The 13987-nt window shown below is 41.7% G+C and overlaps 1 protein-coding gene across 3 annotated transcripts in view; it reads right to left on the reverse strand.

Moving 5' to 3' along the window:
- Positions 1 to 13987, reverse strand: part of PLXNB2 (plexin B2) — a 255250-nt gene that overhangs the window by 160474 nt on the left and 80789 nt on the right. The gene's annotated exons all lie outside the window — the stretch shown is intronic.

A 13987-nucleotide genomic window follows, 5' to 3' on the forward strand; every position in this document is an offset into this window, starting at 1 on the left:
GCCTAGTCACTTCTTAAAACAAAAATGTAGCCAAGTCCCAAAAAGCTGCAGGAATCCTAACCATTGCAAACTATTCTGGGAGCCAGAGCAGTGCAAGTTTAGGCCATATACTGAGTATTTACAGAGTGAAAATCATTTCCATCAACTTCAAAGGGAGTTGGGCATCATGTATGGGTGGTTTAAACTGGAAGAAGTCCATGCATAAAGAAGGGAGAACTTCTTTGGTTTGCCATGATCATGGGACTTCCCTGTTACAGGAGGAGATTAAAATAGAACCACCTAGACAAGTAACTACAACATCTTGCATTTGGAGACACCTTCTCATGGATAATGTACACGCATGGAAATGAATTAAGCAAGATACTTTGTTGTTTCTATACTGTGATAATTTCTGTTTTTAAAAGCCTGGGTGGTGTTTGCAAACTATGGGTGAAAGGTAACTTGGTAGAGTGACAGATAGATTTGGACTTTGAGGTAGGGCAGGCCATTAAAATAAAGCCAAGTGGTATCTTCCTACCATATAAATTTAGATAGGTTTTGAGAGGGAAGAAAACAACTACATTGGCATGGGCTGAACTAAGGAAGCATTTGTGTGTCTCTTTTTTAAAAACAAACAAATAAACAAACCAACCTCCAACCATTGCATCTTCTTGTTCTGTTTGTTGCCCACCCAAACACACAGTTAAAAAACACACAGAAACCACATAAGGCTCATTGGGTAACAAGGCAGGAAAGGTAAAACAACGCCTGGCACTCAGAAGCCTCCCCCCCAACAAACTGGCCGTGTTTACAGCTTCGAAGGACTGCTCCACCTGATCCTGATGGCAAGGCTGTTTGCCAAGCCTGGGCAAGGAAGATCAAAGGACATCGGCTCTTTGAGAGAAGGGGAGCGCTAAGTGAGTTCAGAATCTCTGCCCTGAGCCTCCAGAGAAACTGTCTGGGATCACCGGTATAGGAAAAATTTTGCACCATCTGATAAAAAGGCCATGAGCAAGTCAGACTGGTCTGAAATAAGGGAACATAGCTCCCTTTTTGCTCTGCCTAAGTGCAAAACTCAATTTTGCAAGTGAATTAGTGACAGTCTTTGGACGGACTTTTCCACTTGCTCCAGCTAGCTGCCAAGTGAGACACTGGAGGGGGAAGCCGTACAGGTGCCCACCCATCAGACCTGCTGGCTCCCCCCGGGGCTGAGCTCAGTGCGCTGGCACCCCACAAACTCCCACTTTCAGGGATGCTGCATTGGAGGATGCATTTCTGCAGAAATCACAAAACTTCTCACCATAACCAGTACCTAGTGCGAGCCTGAGAGAAGGAGAGGGATGCAGATGGTCCAGGAAACAGTTCCCTTTCAGAAGTGAAAAGCAAGAGATCAAAACTTACTTCTACTACTCTGTCTCCTATATCAAATAAATCTGCCTGCAACCATGAGTCAGAGCCCTTTAAATAACATATTACAAGCCTATCACTTTGGAAAAGTATATTTCAGTGCTAAATGAATAAAGATATTATCTTTATGCTTTTATATATATATATATATATCTATCACTAGTTGATGCATAATTAAAATCAAACACATATGCAATGCAGCTCTGGAAAGCTTCCATATGAAACAAAATTGAAAAGGTTAAGAATATTTACTTAGAAAATAAAACAAAGAAATTAAATCATAAAAAATATAGACCCAAGTACATCAAATCACCTTGCAAAAATATGCAATTTGATAAAAGAAAAGACATTTTCAAAATAAGATCCAGTGCACAAGTGACTGACAGTGTCATCAAGGTTAGGTAAATCAGCACGATAGAGACAGAAAACAGACAGTTAGCGGCTAGAAGAAAATCACTTGCAAATATAGCAGGAATTAAAGCAAAAGCACTATCCCGGTTAGAGGATTGAAACTCAGACATCACTGGGGCTTTGGACAAGCTCTTTCTTCAAGCGATAGCTGGAGTGGTACCACATAAATACCGTCCTCCAAAACTCACCACCCTGACCCAGCACAGCCAGGGTGGGAAGCACACAAAAGCCCCTCATGACATTTTTCCACAAGGTCATTTCTTGGCTCTATCAAATAAAGTATCTCCTTTTACTGTAATCCTCCCTGCGCACTGTGGTTGGTAAGAGTTATCCAGGTTGGCTCACATCCCCCTGGGTGGTGGCAGACCTGGCACAGAAGGGATGGATGGCTCGTCCCACACCCACGTCCTCCAGCAGCTCAGCTGCTCACGGAGCAAACATGGGGCTTCAGCCTAACGAGCACATCAATCCCTAAAGCAAGCTGCAGAACACCATGTACTTTCATATTTAAAAAACCATGCAGTGTTGTGTGAGCCTAAACATAGGTGGACAATTGCACTGATATGGAGGGAAAAATCCTTTGTAATATATTACAGATAGATAAATTGCTATTGTCCTTTACATTTTCCATCCTTGCCTTCTGTGCACAGCTGGAGACCATTTCTAGGACAAACAACTTTTCAGAAGACCACCCACAGCCCTAAATACAAATTCATGTGAAGGCAGAAGTCAAAACCATTTTGACCTTAAATAGTGCATCCCATTTTTTGGTTTATCTCAAGTATAGCAATGTGAAATATAACAATAGTCTCAAAAAGTCAATTCGCACCGAGTTCCCCAAGCATGGCCGGGAAAAGGCTAATGTTAGAGAAGAATAATCTGTTTACTATGTGTATTTGGTAAAGGTTTCCCAGCACTAGCACACAACACTTTTAAGGAAAGGGATGTTAAGATCCTATTTTTGAAGCACAGATTCAGCTTCAGTCTGAATATTCAAACTTTAAGACAGTCTTTTTGTAGCCAAGCTTGCCTCCAAGTAAAAACCCTAAATTTGGCAGAGGGAGAGGAGAAAGGATCTCACAGATCAACTTTTCCATGTGAACTGGAAGCACAAGGAAAATAGGTTTTGGACCCTTTTTATTTTTAAATAGAAACACAGTAGAAGAGATACAGGACCTTGTTTAGCTGTGCTATTCACTGCTGAAACCAAAATTCTGGAGCCTGTCTTTCCTAAAATTCCGTAGCAACAGTGTGAAAATAGCTCTTGCAGTGAGCCAGCTAACCTCTCTGTATCAGCCAAGCAAACCAGGCACCTGGAGAATGCAATTAATCTTCTTCAAGGTGGAGAGCTCAAGGGCTGCGGTGGATAACAGTCCAGAAGTGTACATTTTTCCTCTATTGATTACAAAGGAGGTATAAATTTTTCAGTTTCTGCTGCATTTGTATTTTCACCAAGAAGCATTTCATTCCATTCATGAAGAAAAACAAGCGAAGCTCTCAGCGCTCCAAGACTGAACATTCTTGTCAAATAATTTAACACATTAGATCAGCAAGATTTAGGAGACTCGATGCAAAAGAACACAACTAGGCAGCAATGATGACAAAAGGGTAGCTTGACAGTTTATTGACTGAGAATGGTTTTCACATCAGGAAGAAAAGAATAAACATCATTTTTTCTGTGCCAGATATGAAACATGGAGTAATATAAGTAACTATACAGATGGCTGACTCTAAAGAGGACCTTATGGATAACTGCAGGGTAACAAATGGGTTTTAAACCATACAATGCTTTTTAAACAATTTTCAGGCTTCTATTTCTGCATTCTGTATTCCATACATAGAAAGAATTCAATTAGTTTTCTCCCAAACTGTGTATATTGCAAAGCCTAAAGTCAAATTTCAGCATGCTCGTCACCAGAAAAGCAGCAAGATCGTGAAAAAAGAGCAGGGACATCAACAAAAGAATCAGATGGGATAAGCCCTTTATACGAAAAATACATCAACTTTTTCATACATATTCTGGCAGAAAAGGATGGGGAATAAAGATCCCCGGCAGGGTTAAGCAGCCAACAGAGTTTATGTTCTTAAAAGCCTGTAGGGTCTGGAGTAACAGATTGAATACTTAGACCATACTTGAGCTGCTATCAGGATACACAACTGCAACACGGGTAAACCCCCGACTTCCAGGCAGACTTGGTTGAGGCTCAGCTGAGGACTGGCAGCTGAGGTGCCAGAGCAGCCCAGCCACAACGCTTCCCCGACACATAAGAGCTTAGTTACTCCCCACCATGTGAAACACACATTCTTCTCTGCTGCTAGTGGGGTTTGAACAGGTCCCCCAACTTTTCGAAGCAGCAGGAAGCACTCAACTCCTCAGACTGACTTCTGCACCCCTTGGAAATCCTGTGATTTAACTTCTTTGTGGACTAACAGGCTTGAGGTGGCATTCTACGACTGTCTCATTGCAATTCCCTCCCTCCCACAACTTACGGCAACATTTATATTTCATACAAACGTATATGAAGGCTGGTAAATAAAAGGGAATGAGGGAATTTCACCCACCACTAAAAGTAACAAAAATGCCATGGAAATGCTCAAAAAATAGCAGGAGAATATTTAGAAAGGGGACAGCAGAACTGGTTACAGCTGGCCAGGAGAGTTAAGTACAGCAAACTGCCTTCCTGTATGATACATAATTGATCAGTCTAGCACAGAGAACAAAAACTTATAACAAAAAGGTAGGAGCAGAAAGTAGGAATAGGATGGACAAGAATTTAATAGAGGACTTCAAAGCAGTAACGTTTCTGCTGGGTAGGGCTTGAGTCAGTGCAACTTTCTAGAAACTATACTAGCTAACACTTAGCCATAAATAAAAACTACTTTATGTATTTAGGGCATTGAAGCTGATATATGTCTTACCATGAAACATGCCATGAGACAGGCAAGGATTACAAGGAGACAGCATCAGTTTTGTCAGGCTAAATTACATCATTAGGGAAGTCAGAAGCAGTGGGACTCTGAGCCTTTTCAGAGGAATGGACTTTGCTGGACTCTGAATTCAAAATCTTATCCTCAGTCCCCCAACTGTTCCATCTGTGTCATGATCTTTAGTCATGGCCACTATCAGCACTAACTTCTACAGCCACTGGTCTCTGTTCAGGGCACTGAGGTATTCTTTGGCAATATACTGTATAGTGAAAATAATAAAAATAATCATAGGTTAGAATATAAACAAGACTCCCACTGAATTACCAGAAGGTCCCACCTTTCTTTGCATCACTCCAAAAATTACTGTCTTTTCAAGGTGTTACCAAGGGAAGCATAGTTCATTCAAAGGAGAACAAAACACACTGGTGGTCCGTGACCCAGGCTAAAATTAAACTAAGCAAAATCTGGAAATGAATTAATATAAACTGTTTTGCACCAAGACTCAAGGGAGTGGAATCCCATGAGGGAATTTTTCCTTTTACAGTTTGCTGCTACTTTTTGGCAGTTACAAACAAAGAGCCATCCTTAGACACAGTGCTTGGAGAGCATCTTTAAGCAGGCTCTTTCATTCCTGTTCAGGAACCTGAACAATAGGAACAGCGATAAAAGCAACTTCAAGTCACAATAAATATATTGTTCCCATTTAATTAATGTTTTCCCAGTACAATTGGTGTGTAAGAGGTCAGAGGAACAGAAAATTGTATACTATAGAGATCACGCTGTCAGGTAGCACATTAAAAATATTAAAAATGTTTTCCATGACTGTTCCACAACATACACTGAGATGGGACTAGCAGAATAACACGTGCACCAACTAATTCTTTATAAATGGGAAGCTGAACCCTATAATCTCTTTATCATCCTGTCAGTGAGTTAATGGTCATTACCGTGAGCAGATTCTTATTTTATCAAGCAAGTCAAGGCATCACTGGTGCTTTTCATATGATAATACTGATGCTTTACACCACAATTAAAATGAGTACAAATTTTCTAGTTTTACCTAGGCTTAGCTGCAACCTTTCAACTTGCAAACACCACCTTGAAAGCCTTATCAGAGACATCAGTGTAGCACACTTGTGACCAAACCTCCCTCTCTCTCTCATTCCCTCTCCTTTAAATACAGGCTTACAGGGGGAAACAATAGAGGAAACCGTTTGCTGAGAAAAACCTTTCCTACACATAATGTAAAATTACCATCCAGAGCAGAGCAACCAGAGCTTAACATGTGTTTTTGTTCAAGATTACCAGAACTCCAGTGAATGTTGCTTTCCTTTATCGGCACTAAAAATATTTTAACAAACATCCTCATGTCAACAGCTGCATGTTTTCAAAACAGAAATCTCCCATTGGGCTTTGTTTGTTATCAGCAAAGAGCTGTTTTGCAATATTTCACTTTCCATCCTCCCTCCCCCAAACAGCAACCACCACCACTGCTGATTTCTTTAATTTTTTGAAATGTTTTACTTTGTCCAAACAAACATTGAAATCAGTTTTCATTCAAATATGTGATGAACTCAAGAGTTAGGCTTCCAAAGGGATTTATTTGCTGGGTTTTTTGTTTGTTTGTTTGTTTTTGTTGTTGTTGTTGTTTTTCTCCAGGTTAAAGATATTCTTGTGTATTTAAATTGGATGGTTTGGTTTTCAAAGGACGCTTCTAATCCTATCATTAAATAAAAAAATAAATCAAGAACTGCGCTGCAGCTAAGTGTGAGCACATGCAAAGCAGAACTGAGACCATGCAGGCCAGTGTTGATTTTGGATTCTAAAAGGAATTTTATTAAAAGTTCAATGATCTTCAGAGGTGACTCCCCCAACCTCATGATTTTCTGTGTTATCTCAGGACACTTCATGTACAGCAAAATGAAAGCAATAAATAGCCGAATCTCAAGTCAGCTTCTGCAACACCTCCCAGATAAGTGTTGCTATTTCTTCTTTTAAACTGAAAATCTAGTGAATTGGGGAAGGGAGAGAGAGTACAGAGAAGGAATAGCTTCCCTTAGAGAAGTCCTCCAAGCTCATGTGCACTTTACCACAGGCCTTTCTTGGGACAGAAAACCCATACACCACATGAATGTATTAAATATAGGAGTCAATGAAAGAGACAGTGAGAGCACTGGAAAAAAAAAAATAAAATGAGGCTGTGAATGCTGCCAGCAGTCCCTATTTGCACTGGTGTCCCCTCCTGAAGAGGCAGCCACTGAAGAGTAAAGCCTCACACCAAAGGCTGCCCAGTATCAGCATACAAGAGCACCTACCCTACCGGGCCAAAAGCAAACCTGTGCCTGGTGGAGGAAGACTCTTCACTGCAGAACCATTCTCCACAGCCCTTCTTGGTTATAAAACCACACTTAATTGGTATGAACTGAGGTATGGCCAGCCAGCAAGACAGACCATTAACAACCTGTACAGTAGTCTCCTTCATATAAAGGGGCAAAATGAAGCCAAGACTTTACTGTATGATTAATGATTTCTGGGTGCACAGTTCAATTTACTCTGAAGAAATGCTGAGTTCTGCTTCTGGATGAAAAATTTAAAAAAATGAAACACGAAAACACACACACACACACAAAAAAAAAGGCCCTTTTAAGATCTCTTAAGCTAAACCAGCTTTGGGCTGAGGTACCCAAATCACTGGGCCACAAGGCCCACAAGAGAGCTACCTTGGGAAATTAATTAAGCCTCAATCCATCACATATAAAACCCAGTATCATTGCATCACTGCTTTTTAGTCTTTGCTCAGCCAGCCTCTGTGGGTGGGCTAAGTGTGCATTCAGAAACTGTGGGGGAAACAACAAAAATAATTATTTCCCGAGGGCCTGGGCAGGAGAGTTTCCGTGAGGTAAGCAAGGGCCTGAGCCCATGGACATGCTGCAGCAGCCCCAGTTCATGCTCTTCCCCTACGGAACACACAAGATATCCTGCTGAGAGCCAGCACGTGATGGGCACCATCCCCACCCCTGCCGTCACTCACCCCACAGCCTGCGCCCCAGCACCTGCGCAGCCATGGCTGCCTGCTCCAGCACATCCTTCTGCAGGGGCAGGGGGCCAGCTGTCCACCCTGCTGCCCCACCAGTGCTCCCTGCCCCACACCTAGGCCACTGTGTGCTTATAACATAACACCCATCGTTTAAATATCACTCAAACATTGTTCACTCCACATCAGGACAGCTACAGCTTCGTGTTCACACAGGTCTCTGCCTCTCTGCTTCCCAAACCCAAGACCATCATTTGGCCTCTTGCTCACCTTCAGAGAAGCTGCTCCTCTCTGAGCCATCAACCAGCATGAATGGCCACCAGCTGTGTCACCCAACCTGGCACCCCCCTGGTTGAACACATCCAACACAGCAGCTGCCCTCCAGCAACAGTCCAGCAGTACCTGAGTGCCCACCTGGGCACTGGGCTGACCCCCACTACCTTTTCTTCCCTGTTGGACTGGGGGTCCCGAGAGAGCTGATAAGCACCTTGGCTGTGCCTGTGGAGGGGGCAGAGATAAAGAGCAGGTCCTTTTTCATAGAAAGACAACAGATAAATTGGCAGAAAAAAAAGACAATCTGGACAGTGTTATGCGGACAGTCTCTGTTCAAAGGCTATCCTGCTGAAAGGGAATTTAAGGGAGCAAATGACAGCCAAGGACAGCTGTCTCAGCCCACTGAACTTCAAGTCTCCCCCTCTCCTGACATCTAATATGCCCCTCCTCAAATTGAGCTCTGTGTGTAGGGGCCATATGAGATTGCTACGCCGGTTCTGACACTCGTGGGGATACTCTTGCACCAAAAGGATGCTGACAGCTAGCAGCACACAGGTCACCTTCTCTGTCCTGGTGTTGCCCGAGTACCAGAAGGCAGCAGAAAAAGACGCTTCTTTTGTCTTAATATTGAACCACTTTTAGACCTTTGATGTATTTATGGCTCAGCCTAAAAACACCCGAAAGGCATCAGTTTGTGTACTAGGTACACAAACAAAACTCAATTTTACAAGTGAGATGAAGGTCAGCCTTCTTTCCACACACAAGATATACACCCAGGGGAAAGAAAAGGAAAAAACACCAAAGAAAACACCAAACCAAACCAAACACCAAACAAACAAAAAACCCAAAACAAACAAACAAACAAAAATCCTTCACATCCTTTTGCTAACCAAAGATGAAAATCAAAGGGCACTCGTAGACAATTCTCCTTCCTTGGTTCTACAAAGAGTTTCCATGCAGAAAATGTCTTATATGCCCACTGAATTCTTTCTTCCACAATATTCTGTTACACTCTCAATTAGAAAACAAAATTAAAAAATATAGTACTATTGCACTAGATGTTTCCATTTACTGGGCAAGAACCTTCATCACAGCCACAGTACCTATAGTACAACTAACCAAGGAGAAACCTAAATTCCACGGAATTGTTCCTGCAGCGTTGGAGTGTGTAAGCTGCCAAAGCATTCAGGAAGTTAATAGATTTGTTTATAGACTAGACAAGGCTTAATTAAACCAGGCAGCTCCAAAGAACAGTAAATCCTCTCTCCTCCCGTCTTCCCCTCCCCCTCTTTTTTTTCCTAGAGTATCTTTCTCCTAGTGGCTTTCCTCTTCCTAATAATCCCATCACAAGTGACAGATATGTTATCAGTCATCACTGGGATTTGACACGTTCTTAATACCTGTCATGACAGCTCTGAAGTCTGCATGCTACCTCATTGTATTCCAAGGCATTTACAGGAGGTAATGGACACATCAAATAGCAGTCAATGGCTCTGCTTTACTGGACAACTGAAGGCTTGGAATATAGAAGTAGATATTTAAAAAACCCCTAATCCACGATTCTTCAAAATTACACATGGAATAATTCAATATTAAACAGTACAAAATAGCTTTTTGCACTCTCTATACCTATGATCATCTTGGTCATGTCATAAAATTTATACTTATTGATAAGAATGCTTTAATATTTAAGAAAAGGTATCATTACTGGTAATAGTGAAGATCACATTAATAATCCAAGGTCTCAATTGAAAGGTTCAAAGTATGATAGTCATGCTGGTAACATGGCAGTGTATTGCTGTGCCCATACAGAGCCTCTCTGGTTCCTTGGGTCTCTCCTTTACTTTAACACAGAACCTGATGCACAAGTGAGGTGTATGTCAAGGCTAGAACCAGACATCATGTCAGAGGTGAACACCTGAACTGCTATGAAGACAATGGGATTGTGAAGTATCTCATTCACGGTAAAAGATTAAATGTGAGTGCAGTAGAACATGAGTTTGGCAAGAGTGTGTCTCCTTGACTGGGACAAGAGAAAGACAGTGTCTTATCACACTGAGTGATAAGGACAAGGAACACCAACTATAAGGTTTTGTATGAGTCCATTCCCAACGCTTGCTGATTTCTGTGGACCTCTTAATACAGGTAGTTTTGTTTTTCTTTGTTCAAGCCCTCAAATGAGCTGTGACAGACACAGCGCTCCACAGAACAAATTCAATACAGAAGTCTCTAAACGGACATATTTTCTTTCAGTCAAATTCTAGTATTACTTCAGATAACTCTCATCATCTGTGTGCAATACTTTTCAGGCACAAAAATAAAATAATTTCTTACTGTAACATTTCTTCGGAGCCTTAAACTTGCACAAGTCTCTCAGTCTAGCTGAGCTGCTGCAAAGCATCATATAGCCACAGTCTCTGCCAACAGCATATGAACTGCATGAGAGCAGCGTTCTTGCCATTAGTAAATGCAACAGCTTGTTGTTCTCCATGCATTTACAGTTTCACACAAAGGCAGAAAACAAAACAAAACAAAAACCCACAGAGATTAGAGACAATGCAGCCCTGTGCACGTGAGTATATTAAAGCCCTTTCAGCAAGGCAATAAAGCTAAGGCAGAATTGTGAGCTGGAGTCAAAGGGAAGCATCCCACTGACATAACGAGTTTTAGGGAAGATCTGGGGTGAAGAAAACTGGCAAAACATGTTCACCCAACTAAGTGACTGCATGTCCTTTGGACATAATTGTTAACCAGTACTAATGGTCTCATGGGATTATTTTCATCTACAAGAAAGAGATGAGCAAACTAGGGTTTTTTACAGGGCAATTTTATTTAGGAGAGACATAAGAGTAACTCCAGCACCTGTAAGCACTCGGGAACAAAAGTGATGGCATTTGGCGGGGGGGGGGGCGGATGTTGTTCTCAGCATGCAGCTTGACAATGCAGCAAATCCTGTTCCAGTGATCTACACCAGTGCAGTAACAGCACTGGTTGAATCTAAACTCGCCTTGCCAGCTGCAGCACTCTCAGAAAAGCTGAATGGTTAAGTTTGCATCAGTAGGCTTCATACCAGATCAGATACTGCCTGTTCTCAAGCAGCCAACATAAAACCATACCACAAACAAAATTCTTGTCATATTTTCTGATCATGATCTTACGCCAGGGCCTGTTCCTGATCAACTCTGTACTGCTGGCTGAGCCGGGGTTGCAGGGAGGCAAGATGATGGCAGCACGGCCCCACTGAGAAGTCTCCCCAGCAAATATTCCCTTCTGGCTTGGCTCCAGAGAGCATTACTGCTGCTCCTGCTGTCTACACTCCCAGTTATTCCTTTCATATACCCTCTCAGCTGTAAGCAAATCAACATGCCAATCCCTGGGGACAATTGGCTTAGCTTATACTTAAGACTTGCCATTCTGGTTTGTGCTTTGGACATTGATTTCCATTGTCTCAGCTATCACTCAACAAAAGGGCATTTAATTGCTGTCTCATTTAGTCTGGGGGAGAGGAGGAGAACAACTTTTACCAGCCCTCTGATTGATGGCAGCCATTAGCACCTTCTAGCACAATGCGGACTTATTAGAAGCTCGATTTACATGTGAAGTTCATTGCCACACAAGTGAATCAAATTCACAGCTACGCTTATTTGAACAACTTTAGAGACAAAATCTTCAGATGAAATGAATTTGCAGAAATGCTTACCCTGGCCACCCATTTAACGGGAAAACTTTGAAGATTAATGTAATTTGAAGAAAGCTTATAGAAAGAAAAGAAAGTTTAGTAGAGATGACCAAACAATGCCCCAAAAACCCAGCCTGATTTATACTTAATTACACATGTCTAACACCAGGAAACACTTCACCATGCTTCTGAGTTCCTAATTGCATACTATGAAAAGCAATGCTAAAGAAACCCATAAACTATTTCCCCCCTCTTGTATGAACATTTTCTATTTTCTTTGTGAAGGAGGAACGAACAAAATTAATATCCACATTTAATATCCTCCATGTTCTGTAGAGCAATGAGCCACACACTCTGGTGTTCAAGCCAAACTGCTGACAGTGGACTTTTAGTTCCTGGCTCATTTTATTAAAAAGCACAAGGCTGCTAATCTTCCTTTCAAAGGAACAGAGCTCAAGAAACAACTAGATCAGAGAAAGCTTCTTGATATACTACCTTTAATCAGTCCAGTTATGCAAAGCCTGCAGTAATTTCAGGAAAAGTTTGATGTAGTTTCATGCACCTTATCAAAACATTTAATCATTGCAAAATCTAAGACCAAACATCATTTGAGCATCAGACTTTCCAATCAGACACAGAAATGAGCTGAGGCACTGGGTATTATCAGATACACCTTTATGGATTTTTTTGGAAGATTTACCATGGGAAAAGCAGATTGAGAAAGGACTATTTGCAGTGAGGTGAGGATGTACAGCCAGACGCACAAGCACTCGCGCTGTCTCAGCTGTGGGAGCGCTAACCCTGCCTCGGCTGAGGCTTTCTGAAACCACACTAGCTATACCCACAAAAAAGCAGTTCTGGCTACTTTCAGAACATATCCTCTGTTATTCACATAATTGGTTTAAAATTCCACAGCAAAATTACTCTGCTATTACTTGCTTTCAGTGAGTCCACCCTTAAGGTTCACATCCCCCACAGGACCCACCTTTGTTCTTTAGCGATATTAATCTTCCCTGATATGTATTTCTAAACAAGTTTAAACAGTGGCTATTTTCATGCTTTTTCCTACATTTCAAAAAGTCATGATTTTTAGGTACAAAAATGAATGTGTGAAGGCAGAATGTACTTTTTTGTTTTAGAACAACCGTCTTCACTTTTATCATTCTGTAGCTCACATGAATGTAAAACTGTATTTTTGATCCCTCCCTTTCCCATTAATTTTTAAAGGGAAGTAAAACTTTATGCAAAGAAGCACCTAAAAGAAAAAACACAATAAACTAACACCCAAAACAAAAAAAAACCTCACAAGCTGGCATGCAGCCAGCTACTAACTAAACACTAGAATACGCGTGTTTTCTTAACTTGGCTCTTTGTAAAATTTATTTTCCTCTCCCATTGTTTTGTTTCTCTTTGCTGTTGGGACAGGAGACACGTTTCTCTTGCTGGAAAGGCTAAGTGCTATCTTCCGAAAAGTGCAGCCTACAGACAATTATTACGGGTAGCTGAGACAAAGGCGGCACAGGGGACCCCAGTGACATCCCTCACCTTCCCTTCTGGGCTCACACCAGCCTGGAACCAGCGCTCCCAACAGCAGCACTTCCAGGAGCATCACCAGCACCAAGCCAGCTGCCAAAATGGTTTTAAACCACTTCACAGTGAAAGAACAGACCACGAGCCATGTTTGTGCAACCCCTCTGTCAATCTTTGCTTCAAGTCCCTTTGGCCACATGAGGATAAAGAAAACTCTTAGTTGGAAGAAGGTTCTACAAGCTGGTTTCTGAGAAACCAGACAAACCAACACACGTTAATCAAGGTGAACAGGTCGTGGAAAAGAAGTTGATCAAATCTCTCCAATCACCATCAGAGACACAGTCAAACCTGCGCACCTTCGAGATTCAGGTCAATCGCACATCTGCTCAGCATGCCCCTGGGAGACTCCAAATGTAAGTGCAAAATTAGGGCAAGCACTTGCACAGCAGTCAGCTGCAGCATCTTGCTGGCAGAGGCACAAACCTGCTCTTCTACCCAGTGCACTATCTATAAATAGGTTTATGAATACAGAACCTCTGCCAAGCTGTTCTTCCTTTCAGGTTTTTTTTTTTGTTAATTTTTTAATGCCTCTTGCAAGATTGGCTCCTAGAAGTTTTATCTCCATTAGTAGTAATAAACATGTATTATACGCTCCATCAATGTCTGAAAGTCTTGATGAATAGCAACAAATTCGTCTAGAAAAATAATACCATTTCCCATTTAGAAAAATGTATTTTTAAATAAGG

The sequence above is a fragment of the Streptopelia decaocto genome (assembly GCF_964273445.1).
Source record: "Streptopelia decaocto genome assembly, chromosome: 1".
Taxonomy (NCBI): Eukaryota; Metazoa; Chordata; class Aves; order Columbiformes; family Columbidae; genus Streptopelia; species Streptopelia decaocto.